The 13,940-nt window shown below is 42.3% G+C and overlaps 1 long non-coding RNA gene across 1 annotated transcript in view; it reads left to right on the top strand.

Annotated features, from left to right (window-relative positions):
* The first annotated feature begins 1,330 nt into the window (after window positions 1-1,330).
* LOC141259612 (uncharacterized) overlaps window positions 1,331-13,940 on the top strand; it is a 37,030-nt gene continuing 24,420 nt past the window's right edge. Inside the window, exon 1 of the long non-coding RNA XR_012318441.1 lies at window positions 1,331-1,440. This is a non-coding gene — a long non-coding RNA (uncharacterized lncRNA). The remainder of the gene's footprint in view (window positions 1,441-13,940) is intronic.

The raw sequence follows: 13,940 nt of genomic DNA, 5'->3' as shown, positions 1-13,940 counted from the left end.
CCTCTTGCAGCACTCCTCAGCACTGCTTCATCTGAATGTGCTTTCCATGTGGTTTCAGGGGGTGTTGCTGGCCTCTGCAGAAACATCTCCAAGAATAATTGAACATGGAGACCTGGCTTCGACAAACCCCATTTGGGAGCATGGAGATCCCAAGACTTGTGATGTTGGAAGACTCTTGGAGATTTTCCAGTCAGTATTTGAGAAATCTGGCCCAAATGTAATGTAACTCTGATACACAGTGACTGTGTAACACTAGTGGGTGTGGACCCATTGCGCCATGGGCCCGGCTTACCCTGGAGGGGCATGACTGGATGTCTAATGCGTCTTCACTATTTCGTCTGGTGGTGAGTATAAACAGAAAAAAATGATCAGCACTTCCAAAACAAGAAATAGGTGTGTACAGGTGCTTCCTAGGAGTAGCTACCTCCATATATAACTAGCAAACAAAGTAGCACTCTGCAACGCTAAGTATGCGAACAAGAAATATATGAAATTTAAATAGTGTTACTGCTCTAGAAAATAGAAATAAATGATAAATCTTAGCGCATAAATTGGCCAATTCATGTGTACCTGGTAGCCGTGATAAGGCATTTCCCGTCATACCAGGACCTTGCCAATGTGAACTCCTCTCTAAGAGACAAAAGTCTGCTTGAGTGTGGGAAAGCAAGATCCTGCTGCAATTAAAACCGCCTGTGGGCTAGAGGTGGCGTGCTCAGTCAAAGCCTATACATAAACAGAAAAAACTGACCGGCACTTTTAAAACAAGAAATAGGTGTGTACAGGTGCTTACTAGGAGCAGCTACCTCCATATATAACTAACTAACAAAGTAGCACATTGCAACGCTAAGTATGCAAATTAAATAATGCTATTCAAATTTCATATATTTCTTCGCATACTTAGCGTTGCAGAGTGCTACTTTGTTTGTTGGTGAGTATAGGCTGGGCCTCCAGTAGACACAAGATATCCACTCCAGGGCAGTCCCTGGGAATGGTCAGAGGCAAAGTTAGGAGGTACAGGAGGGTGAGACAGAGGCGTAGTCAGACAGTCCGAGGTCGGGGCTGGCAGCACAGGGTTAGTAAACGTAACTGAGGTCAGGAGCGGAGAGGTCAGACAGGATAGGTATATGAGCCGGGTCAATAACGGGAGAAACAAAATACACATACGAACTAACAGGACATTAGCAGACAGATTGACTAAGAACCAACATTTGGGCAAGGAGTGGTGGGAGGAGCTGCCTAATAAAGAGCTTGCTGACAAGGTATAGACCAGGGAACCTAATCACAGCAGGATACAACAGGGTTAAATTCCTTCAAAAACCGGTCACGCCTCCTTAAAGCGACATGGAAAGCACATTCAGATGCAGCAGTACTGAGGAGTGCTGCGAGAGGCAAAACTCAGCTAGCCGACCTGAGATGAGGAGAAGCCACGTGATGAAAACAGTGAGTGGAGCCTTGCTGAGGAGGCATGTGAATTACCACAGTGACACAGTAACTATGCATTGTTATGATGTCAAGGTTGCAGCATGATATTTTGAGAGACAGTCAATGACGAATGAGCTGAAGATGCAAGGACACAGCAGATATTCTGCCACCGATGTACGTGGGTGAGATGTGTCTGAGGAATGTGAGCATGGATCTCTGTACAAGCAATGGCAGTTAGTGTTACTCTCCTCACTCATCTCCACGCTTATGCTTGACAGACTGCATGTGGTACATCCTGGAAGGATGATGCCGTGATGAATTTTAACATGTTTTATTCACAGTACCTTGATGAGATGAGATAAGATGTCAGGGAAGATGAAGGGATGAAGATGAAGTAGAACATGGAGGGTAGAGGTAACAAGAGAATCTCTTCAGTCCTGATGCACATGTTGCCAAGATGGCATTGACCACAAGGAAGGATGTGAGAAAACAAGATAGGAGGAGTTGAAAAAAGAGAGGCATTGTGGGAATTACAGCTTTAACACGTGAGCAACATATAACAATGGCCAGTAGATGGCAGCAAAGTACAACAAACAATGTAACCATAATATCTATATATAATAGATGATAGAAGTAAACCATATAACGTTAGGCAAATGTCCCTGTGATGGCTGAAAGCTTTGCAGATGATTAGCTGAACAGCGCAGCAGACATGACCGGAGCTGACAAACTGAGACTGAAGAAGAGTTGTGCTACTGGACAGATGAGCACAGGGTTGAAATTAGTATATTTTTTATTTACTTTTGTTATTATGCTAAAGATTCTAGAAAGACCTCCGGGCGGCAAAATAATGCATATTCAAGTTGCAGTAAATAAATTTGATGCAAATTGGATTTCCTAATCAAATTTGAGCTAATCTACTGAATTGAATTTCAGTAGATTCGCAGAGCACTAGTCCACATAGTTCTTCCTCCTTTGTGCCAGCCATGTAATTAGTACCATATAGTCATCCATAGTATTAAAATACCAGTTCTATACACACGGTCACAGGTGAATATTACACTTCAGATCAGACAAGTGAAAGTAGTGATCAGCCACTCTCAGAGGTGCTCCCTATCTGACGTTGATTGCCATGATGACATTCTTAACTCCCTGCTTGTGCAGCACATGTCCACCTTCTAGCAAAGAAATCTCCCTATCATATTGCCCCTTTTACAGCATCAACCTGTTGCAGAATTTAATTGTGCTACTCTCCTGCCTCAATATAACATCGGTTAATACACCCAGCACGGCCAATACAGTTTACTACTTACAAAAGATACTTAGATTTCATTTACAACTCCTATCAACTTTTAACATTGCTCCAAAACCACTAATTACAAGCCTTTGCTAGTTAATGTGCCTCATTCCTTTTAAGAAATGTTAGTAATAGCACAAATATTAAGTGGAAAAACAGTAACAAAATAACTACCCAAAAATATATAGTTAAAGGCTAAAAAAAATTACAACACAATAGATAATAATAAATGCTTAATTGGAGTTTCATTGCTGGAAAACCTACCCAATCACAAAAATATCTATTCAACATCCATAGGACTGGCACCTTCAGTCTATGTGCAGTACAATACCCTGAGGGTATGTGCACACAATCCTATTTGGCAGCGCTTTGAACGCAGTATACTTTATGCTGTGTCCAAAGAGCTGAACGCAGGTGAATCCGCATGTGTTCATTGAACCATGCGGATTCACCGCATTCAATACATTGTAGTGATCTAATTTCTCTTGCGGAGACGAGCGACTCTACAAGAGAAATTGACATGCTGCGGTGTGGAAAGACGAGCCGCATGTCAGTTTCCGCGGGTGAGCAGACGCATAGTGGACATGGGATTTCTACAAATCCCATCCCAACATGCCGCGTCAAACCCGCAGTGGCTCCTGATAGTGTGCACATACCCTGAGGGTCCATTCTGTTCAGTCCAATAAACTGGGGGTCAATTCTATTCAGTTTCTCTTGGGTTCACTGCTCTCTTCTTTCCTGTAAGAAAAAATGTAATCTTGATGCTACACAATGAATCTGACATGACTGGTACTAAATTGAGTGTTCACAGAGCACCTGTTATGCACATACCACACTCACACACGGGTAAAGGGAATAAATATAGAGAGAAGCTGCACCTACACCCAACTGTTCCCTTTACAGCAGGGATCCCCAACCTGTGGCTTGCAGGACAATGTGTGGCTGGCAGCTGTCTGCCAATTTGGTGTTTTAATACCAGGTCTAGCAAACAGCTATGAAGAGTAGATTTTGATACACATATACTGGCCTTGGGGTTGGATAGATAAATTAAGTGCTAACCTAGATATAGGATTGAAATAAGTAAAGAAAGGAGCGCAAGTAGCGCTGTTATCCAATAGACAACAGTAAAGATAAAAGGGAAATTGCTCACCTTTCTGGGTTGTGAAATGCACAACTCATGAGAAAGTATATGCTGAGGTGCTGCAGCAGGCACAGGTCCCTTGGGATCTTCGAGTAGTTTAGTATACAGATGATAAAGGTGCCATTAATCACCGCGCTCCTCCATGAAAAAATGTATATATATGCCAGAGATGGATAATGTTTCCAGCATTTATTGGAGACTGTAAAAGCTATAAAAGACTACGCATTTCATGGACGTCCCGTCCACTTGTTCAGGTACATAGCTGCTACTTGTTACAACATGGAAGGTATATATACACACATGCTAGCACATGGAGTGAAGAAAAAAACTGCCAAAGCACCATTCACCAAGTTTTATGATCCAGGTAGATCTGCTAGTCTGTACTTGGTGAATGGTGCTTTGTCAGTTTTTTTCTTCACTCCATGTGCTAGCATGTATGTATATACAGTACAGACCAAAAGTTTGGACACACCTTCTCATTTAAAGATTTTTCTGTATTTTCATAACTATGAAAATTGTACATTCACACTGAAGGCATCAAAACTATGAATTAACACATGTGGAATTGTATACTTAACAAAAAAGTGTGAAACAACTGAAAATATGTCTTATATTCTAGGTTCTTCAAAGTAGCCACCTTTTTCTTTGATGACTGCTTTGCACACTCTTGGCATTCTCTTGATGAGCTTCAAGAAGTAGTCACCGGAAATGGTCTGCCAACAATCTTGAAGGAGTTCCCAGAGATGCTTAGCACTTGTTGGCCCTTTTGCCTTCACTCTGCGGTCTAGCTCACCCCAAACCATCTCAATTGGGTTCAGGTCTGGTGACTGTGGAGGCCAGGTCATCTGGCGTAGCACCCCATCACTCTCCTTCTTGGTCAAATAGCCCTTACACAGCCTGGAGGTGTGTTTGGGGTCATTGTCCTGTTGAAAAATAAATGATGGTCCAACTAAACGCAAACCAGATGGAATAGCATGCCACTGCAAGATGCGGTGGTAGCCATGCTGGTTCAGTATGCCTTCAATTTTGAATAAATCCCCAACAGTGTCACCAGCAAAGCAACCCCACACCATCACACCACCTCCTCCATGCTTCACGGTGGGAACCAGGTATGTAGAGTCCATCCGTTCACCTTTTCTGCGTCGCACAAAGACACGGTGGTTGGAACCAAAAATCTCAAATTTGGACTCATCAGACCAAAGCATAGATTTCCAATGGTCTAATGTCCATTCCTTGTATTCTTTAGCCCAAACAAGTCTCTTCTGCTTGTTGCCTGTCCTTAGCAGTGGTTTCCTAACAGCTATTTTACCATGAAGGCCTGCTGCACAAAGTCTCCTCTTAACAGTTGTTGAAGAGATGTGTCTGCTGCTAGAACTCTGTGTGGCATTTACCTGGTCTCTAATCTGAGCTGCTGTTAACCTGCGATTTCTGAGGCTGGTGACTCGGATAAACTTATCCTCAGAAGCAGAGGTGACTCTTGGTCTTCCTTTCCTGGGGCAGTCCTCATGTGAGCCAGTTTCTTTGTAGCGCTTGATGGTTTTTGCAACTGCACTTGGGGACACTTTCAAAGTTTTCCCAATTTTTCGCACTGACTGACCTTCATTTCTTAAAGTAATGATGGCCACTCGTTTTTCTTTACTTAGAATTTGTATTATGGCAAAAAAAAGCAGCTAACAGTCTGTTCAGTAGGACTATCAGCTGTGTATCCACCAGACTTCTGCACAACACAACTGATGGTCCCAACCCCATTTATAAGGCTAGAAATCCCACTTATTAAACCTGACAGGGCACACCTGTGAAGTGAAAACCATTTCCGGTAACTACCTCTTGAAGCTCATCATGAGAATGCCAAGAGTGTGCAAAGCAGTCATCAAAGCAAAAGGTGGCTACTTTGAAGAACCTAGAATATAAGACATATTTTCAGTTGTTTCACACTTTTTTGTTAAGTATATAATTCCACATGTGTTAATTCATAGTTTTGATGCCTTCAGTGTGAATGTACAATTTTCATAATCATGAAAATACAGAAAAATATTTAAATGAGAAGGTGTGTCCAAACTTTTGGTCTGTACTGTATATACCTTCCATGTTGTAACAAGTAACAGCTATGTACCTGAACAAGTGGACGGGACGTCCATGAAATGTGTAGTCTTTTATAGCTTTTACAGTCTCCAATAAATGCTGGAAACATTATCCATCTCTGGCATATATATATTTCTTCATGGAGGAGCGCGGTTATTAATGGAACCTTTTTCATCTGTATACTAAACTAGATATAGGATGATACTGCCAGGTAGATGGGGAGCTTGAAGCTGTATGCGATAATGTTATGGGAGTGCCTGATGCAAGAATACCAAATGAGGGTAAGGTGGGAACCCCTAGATGTAAGTGTTCTGACTTGGTGTGATTTTTGTGGAGAAGCTTTGGCTGCCATTATACCGATAATGGGAGCTCTGGGTATCACTTCTCTGGGGGTGGCGGTAGCTGGATGGCACTATTCTGGGGGGCTCAGGATGTGGCTCATGACCCTTTCTCAGAGCTGAATGTGGCTCCCAAGGTAAGAAAGGTTGGGGTCACTGCGGTCCAGACTGGTCAATCCCTAACCGCACAACTAAAAACGCCACCTTGATCCTGAGTCCCTAAAAGGCCGTCGAGGGGTTTCTCGTGCCTCCTGAGAAACCAGAGGGGAGGCTGCAACAGACTGCCAACAAGGGGAGAGGAAGGTGTGCAGGTGGACACAAAGATCCAGGGTGAAAAACTTAAAGCACGTTCATAAAAGGGAGAGAGGAATAGTAAGCATAACTAAAAAATAAATGAAACTAGAACAACTTCCCAGGAACCTAAAAGTGGTTAAAGGAAAAGCTGCGGGGAAGATAGACAAAAAGACACACAGCAAGAACATAAGCGGTGTAAGTCTAGCAGGGTAAATCCCTCCGCTAAAGGGCTGGAACTCCTTAGCACAAATCTACCTTGAAGTATAGCCAGCAAGGAAATGTAGTGAAGAGCTAATATATAAAGCCTCACCCGGAATGTGATAGGGCAAACCAAAATGGGAAAAAGGAAAACACCTGGAGAGGGGCACACCAAGAAGGGAGATTAAGGACAAAAGACAAAGACACCGGTTCAAATCCCCAAACTGAGCCATGACTGCATCACAAAAAGTGTGAAACATATCAGTTATCTCTGGCAGTCCCAAAAAGAACAAATGAAGTGGCACTGCTCCATTCTCGGGACTAATGGGGTTCCCAATGGACGTACCCCAACAATCGGGAAGATATTACATATCTTACAAATAGGGGATAACTTACTAACTGGAGAATACACCTTTAACATTAGTGTAAAGCTGACAGGCTGTGCTCTTTTAAACCCCTTAACCATTTCACCCAGTTTTGACTTTACAAAGATATAGCACTATTTTTCAAATCTTGCAGGTTATTTTATGTGACAATAACAATGGAATGCTTCTTTATATCCAGTGGGGTGTAATGGATAAAGTTTCTCCTTGTGGCGAGCACCAAGTTGTCGTAATGCTACTTATAAGCCATGCAATTCTACCTTTGGAAATTAGTTATGTAAATAGCCTAATCAGAAGTGGCAGGAACTCCAACGCCGACTCTTGGAAGAAGCACTCCTAAAAGTCAATTTCAATCCTACTGTCACGGGTGTGTCAGAGGTGACAGACAGTCGCCCTGCAGTTGGTTGCAGGAGATCTCTACATTTGGCATTACAGACATTTTCTTAGAGGCTGTCTCTAGGACCCAGCTGCTACCTCCCTCTGGCTAATTAACTCCCTGGTCCGGGTGTATAAATACCTGGTGTGTTCTAGAGGGAGGTGCTGGCGATATTCATTACTCCTTGTGAAGGTTTTAGCAAGAGCAGTACTTCTTCCTCTCTAGAGCTTGAGGATGTGTGTGCATTTGTCTGGAGTCATCTAAAGCTAAGCAATTTCCCCGTTTGTCCTCCCTTGTTATCTTTAGTTCTTTAGTGTTCAGTGGTGATCGACTAGTGATCATCTCCTCCGTTCCCAAGCCTTAGCCATACGCCAGGGAAAGACAGGGCGAGGCACACATGCCGCAATTGGTGAAGAGCCAACATAGAGTCGTTAGGGGAGACAGGGTGACACTAGACTAGCCTAGGAGGTCTCCAATCCCCCCTTTTCCCTATAGTCTGGGATCCCTTTCCCTCTTCCCTTTATGTTGCACTAAGTCTTTCCCACACCTTGCGTGACACGTATATAGCCTTGCCAAATAACCTGGGATATAAAGTCAAACCAGAATTTCCATTTAAAGACACGTTTGGGGTTTTTACCCCTCATTATATTTCTCATATATTCATGTATGGAGTGCCGAAGTTCTTTTTGCAATTGAGATTACTTTTTTCTTCAGAGCACCCGAATAGACCAGTGAGCGACCCCTCTCTTTTTTCTATTTTACCCCTCATTAGTGAAAAGTAGGGGAACTTTTTGACTTTGTGAGAGGCCTTTGATAGATTAGGAGGAAAAGGTCTCCTCCTTGAGGAGAGCACCAAGTTAGTGGAAGACCAAGCAAAATTTCAGTGAGAGCTGCTCATAGGATTGCTAGAGAGACAAATCAAAACTTTGACTGCAAAAGACCTTCAGAAAGGTTTAACAGACTCTTGAGTTGTGGTGCGTTGTTGTACAGTTCAGAGACACCTGCACAAATATGGACCTCATGGAAGAGTCATCAGAAGAAAACGTCTCCCGCATCCTTGCCATAAAATGCAGCGTCAGAAATAAGCAAAAGAACATCTAAACAAGCCTGATGCATTTTGGAAACAAGTTCTGTGGATCAATGAGGTTAACAATTTGGCCACAATGATCAAAGGTATGTGTAGAGAAAAAAGGGCACAGAATTTCAGGAAAAGAACATCTCGACAACCATTAAAGGGGTATTCCCATTTCCAAGATCCTATCCCAATATGTAGTAGGTATAATAATAATATTAGCAAATATCTCCAATTAGAAATGTAGTATAGTATTTTTGATTCGCCATCTCTCTTACCACATGTGCAGGCATCGCAGGACCTTAAGTATCCATGGTTACGACCACTAGCAGCTAGCTAACTAACTGTGACTTTATCAGTGGACGTAACCATGGATACCTAAGGTCCTGCGATGCCTGCACATGAGGTAAGAGAGATAGCGAATCAAAAATACTATACTACATTTCTAATTGGAGGTATTTGCTAATATTACTATTATTACACCTACTATATATTGGGATAGGATCTTGGAGATGGGAATACCCCTTTAAGCATGGGGGTGGATCAATCATGCTATGGGATTATGTTGCAGCCAATGGCACAAGGAACATTTCACGGGTAGAGGGAAGAGTTGATTCAATAAAATGTCAACAAATTCTTGACGCAAACATAACACCATCTGTAAAAAATCTGAAGTTGAAAAGAGGATGGCTTCTACAAATGCATAATGATCCTAAACACACATCAAAATCCACAATAGACCACCTCAAAAGGCGCACGCTGAAGGTTTTACAATGGCCCTCACAGTCCCCTGATCTGAACATCATTGAAAATTTGTGGCTAGACCTCAAAATAGCAGTGCCTGCAAGAAGACCCAGGAATCTCACAGAACTAGAAGAATTGATGAAAATCCCTCAAACAAGAATTGAAAGACTCTTGGCTGGCTACAAAAAGCATTTACAAGCTGTGATACTTTCAAAGGGGTGCTACTAGGTACTAACCATGCAGTGTGCCCAAACTTTTGCATTAGCCCATTTTCCTTTTTGTAATTTTTAAAATGTAAAAGTTGAAAATATACACTGCTCAAAAAAATAAAAATAAAGGGAACACTCAAATAACACATCCTAGATCTGAATGAATGAAATATTCTCACTGAATACTTTGTTCTGTACATAGTTGAATGTGCTGACAACAAATTCACACAAAAATCATCAATGGAAATCAAATTTATTAACCAATGGAGGCCTGGATTTGAAGTCACCCCCAAAATTAAAGTGGAAAAACACACTACAGGCTGATCCAACTTTAATGTAATGTCCTTAAAACAAGTCAAAATGAGGCTCAGTATTGTGTGTGTCCTCCACGTGCCTGTATGACCTTCCTACAACGCCTGGGCATGCTCCTGATGAGGTTGTGGATGGTCTCCTGTGGGATCTCCTCCCAGACCTGAACTAAAGCATCCACCAACTCCTGGACAGTCTGTGGCACAACCCCCATCTGTGGACGTCGGGCCCTCATACCACCCTCATGGAGTCGGTTTCTAACCGTTTATGCAGACACATGCACATGTGTGGCCTTCTGCAGGTCATTTTGTAGGCCTCTGACAGTGCTCCTCCTGTTCCTCCTTGCACAATGGAGGAGGTAGCGGTCCTGCTGCTGGGTTGCTGCCCTCCTACGGCCCCCTCCACATCTCCTGGTGTACTGGCCTGTCTCCTGGTAGCGCCTCCAGCCTCTGGACACTACGCTGACAGACACAGCAAACCTTCTTGCCATAGTTCGTATTGATGTGCCATCCTGGATGAGCTGCACTACCTGAGCAACTTCTGTGGGTTGTAGAGTCCGTCTCATGCTACCACGAGTGTGAAAGTACAACCAACATTCAAAAGTGACCAAAACATCAGCCAGAAAGCATTGAGTGTGTCTTGATAATTGCCAATAATTTCCATCTATTGTCTATTCCATTTGCACAACAGCATGTGAAATTGATTGTCAGTGTTGCTTCCTAAGTGGACAGTATGATTTCACAGAAGTTTGATTTACTTGGAGTTATATTCTGTTGTTTAAGTGTTCCCTTTATGTTTTTTTGAGCAGTGTATATATATATTTTTTTGCATAAAATGCCAATGAAATTTGTCATCTTTAACTTTAGGCCTTTTAGAGATCATTTCATCTTCAACTTGCTTAACTGTTCACAATAAAAGCAATTTTGACCAGGGGTGCCTAGACTTTTAGATGCCACTGTAAATGCCAGCTCATCTCACCTATGCTCCTTATTGGAGCAAGACTTCATCTATTCAGTAGAGGTAAGTTTGCCATTATATAAATAAGATTCTTGCTACACACTTCTACCAACTATATCTAACTTACTACTTGTCTAAACTGTGAGCTGTATTGGTTTTTGTACTGTGACAACTTACTTATTATTCTTGGGGACTAGCATAACAAATACGCCAAACTGCTTTATATACTATTTGTTTGCAGTTTTCACACCACCCTAATATCATGTAATGAGAAAGCAAGCAAAGATGTCTCCAGCAGGACCAGGGTTGTATATATCTTGTTAAAACTTCACTTTTAATTTCAAATTATAAAAGCCAAGGATGAGTTACAGAATGAGCAATATAGCGGCTCTTAGGTACAGCACATTCCAACGCGTTTCGGCTAAACCTTATTCATGGAATAATGAATAATATCATGCTTCCTGTTACCTTAACTAGTTATTGATTTTGTCAGCACTGAATATTTTCTTTGTACATATACATTTTTTTGGCTATTTATGCGCAATCCTTATTGTTACTGGCAATAATTATACTTTTGATATTATGCTCCTTGGAGTTACTCTTTTCCCGCATTATGTTGTATATTTACTGTTTATTGACTATGTTAACCTAATGAGATGTAGTATATAGAATTGTATAGTTGTATGTATTGTATATAATCATTTTTATCTGTCACTAATTACAACATTTATTATATTGTGCTAGAACTGTAGAAAAAAGACATGGACCGCATATCCAAAAATCATTTGTTGATCTAATGCCGCTAGGTAAAGATTTACAAAAATGATCATGAGGGTCTTAGTTTAACATTCTGATCAGACCGTATGAAGCCCACTACCATGTCACGGCGAACCTCTCAGTGGGTCCTTAACTTGTAATAGACTTAAAGGTGCAGCACCATGCACCAACCACCGCCACACCTACAGTTCACCAGCAGGGCGGGCGTACTGCTGTCTCACAGCACCATATTGCAAGACTGAGTCCCCATGACTCCAGGCCACTAACACAAAACCGCAGCAACAATGGCCGACAAACAGCACCAACACCAAGTGAAAGGAGCAAAAAACTCACCTTCCACATGTTCTCAGACTGTGAACTGAAAGGTAAAATAGGTGGAACCAAGCTTGTAAAAGAGGGACAGACCATGAAATATGCTAGTGTGGCACCCCAGGGGTCCGGTTGCCACATTGGCATTGCCTTCAACTTGCATCCAACACTTTCCTGGCTCCAGACCAGAAAAGGGAGCTCCTCCCCTTCAAACTGGAATCTGGGGACGGGGTTAGTAAAGTCAGTTGAGAGAGAGTTGGAGACAGGAGAGTGACGAGGAAGGACCTGGGGAAGGGAGCGGTGTACAAGCTCGCCCCAGAGAGAAGCGCAAGGAAACTGGACACTGGAGTACATGGTTGTGCGGGCACTGAAGACCCGGCAGCTGAATCCGGAGGGCAGGAGACTGCAGGTCTCCGGGCCCCACCAGACGCCCGGCGACTCAGCAGCATCCTAGGGCCCAGCGCCGCCACGTGGGAGGAATAGACGTTTTACACAGGGACGAGGGCCGCAGCATAGCTTCAAGCAACAGGGCCAAAGAGAAAAGCGCAGAGGGAAGGCTTACAACTTCACCTGGCGAGGTGGATCTCCAACTTGCTTCTAGGCCGCCCGGACCTCCACCACCAGCTAGTACCCGTGCCCGGGTCTGCTCTGACAAACCGCAAGTAAAGATAGAGGAAACCGCCATTAATTTGTTGTCTGGTCATTATCTGCACCCTCAGCCCTGCATTACACCGCACCAACAACATCTACTTCCACAATTCTTCATATATTGCTCTGCCTGTGGAGAACTGAACCAACTCTGCTGCGTCACCATCAGCTCCAGTGGACCTGCACTGCAGCGGCGGCCCCATATAGCCGCATACCACAGGTGGCGTCACGAACATTATCTCCAAAACTTTATTCCCCTTTTCACTTTTCCTTTAATTGACCACCCTGGGTCACGGACCGGGTCACTGCCACAGTGACATCCCCAGCACCGACTGGCCCGGCACTGAGTACCCCATGGCCCCAGGGGGCGCGTCACTAGAACTGTAGAAAAACGGCATGGACATGAAGCAATATATTACATTGTAATTTCTCTTTCCTCCTCTTTTATTTTTAGTGACACTGGAAGGGTCTAAATATTTTAAATTGATTATCACCATGTACCACTGTGTATTATATGAACACCTTCATTCAATTTTGTGTTATATTTTTTGTGAATAAACATTTTCCACATTTTTCATATATTGTGAGTTTGTTTAGAAAGAGCTACAATTACATCTCAATTGGCACAGAGGAAGCAAAAGAAGTAAAATAAGTTTAAAATAAAAACTTTATGAAGAAAATAAAATTGGCATTATATACAGTATATCCATATTTTCTACTTTGGCTTCTAATTAAATAGCAAACATACACATTTCTACAGGAATCCGTGTCTATGGAGTAAATGAATGCTCGTGTCACTGATTGCTGCAGCAGCAGGCGCTGATGTCACAGCATATGTTGGCTCATGTTTTGCTGACTAAGTGAGTGTAAGTAAATATTCTAAATTCTAGTGTAACTTTCCAGTGAATAATCCAGACATGCTATTGATTACATAGACTTAAATCACCAGATGGTTTTAAGATTAAAAAAAAAAATCGAAAAATAGAACCAAGAAATGTAATTTTATGTTAGCCCAGTAGCCTTTGCCCTAAGGAGAAATGACAAAGGATTTTCTCAGCTAACCAACATGTCATTGGAAATCGGTGGTCTCCAAAATTTTTAAATCAATGGGATTTAAAAAAATAAAGAGGTGAAAATGTTTTAAAAAATAATCTTTAAAAAAAAACTCCCCACTTTTTTCAAATTCTTTCAAATGTGTCTTTCATCATTAGTAGAGTACAATTAAGATTAAATACCTAATGGAAATGATTAAAGTAGCCCATGTAATGTTTTACTTAGTCCTGTTTATCTGCATCTGTCATCATGGGCCCTATTCTAAAAACCAAGCCATTTACCAAGAAATCATCCTGTGATGTCACAGGAAAGTAAACCAAGCAGGCAGCAT

This window comes from Phyllobates terribilis, unplaced genomic scaffold (genome assembly GCF_046119375.1).
Source record: "Phyllobates terribilis strain yellow unplaced genomic scaffold, ASM4611937v1 Scaffold_3__8_contigs__length_932513732, whole genome shotgun sequence".
Lineage (NCBI taxonomy): Eukaryota > Metazoa > Chordata > Amphibia > Anura > Dendrobatidae > Phyllobates > Phyllobates terribilis.
Note: the sequence above shows the minus strand (reverse complement) of the source record. Positions and strands in the feature narration are given on the sequence as shown.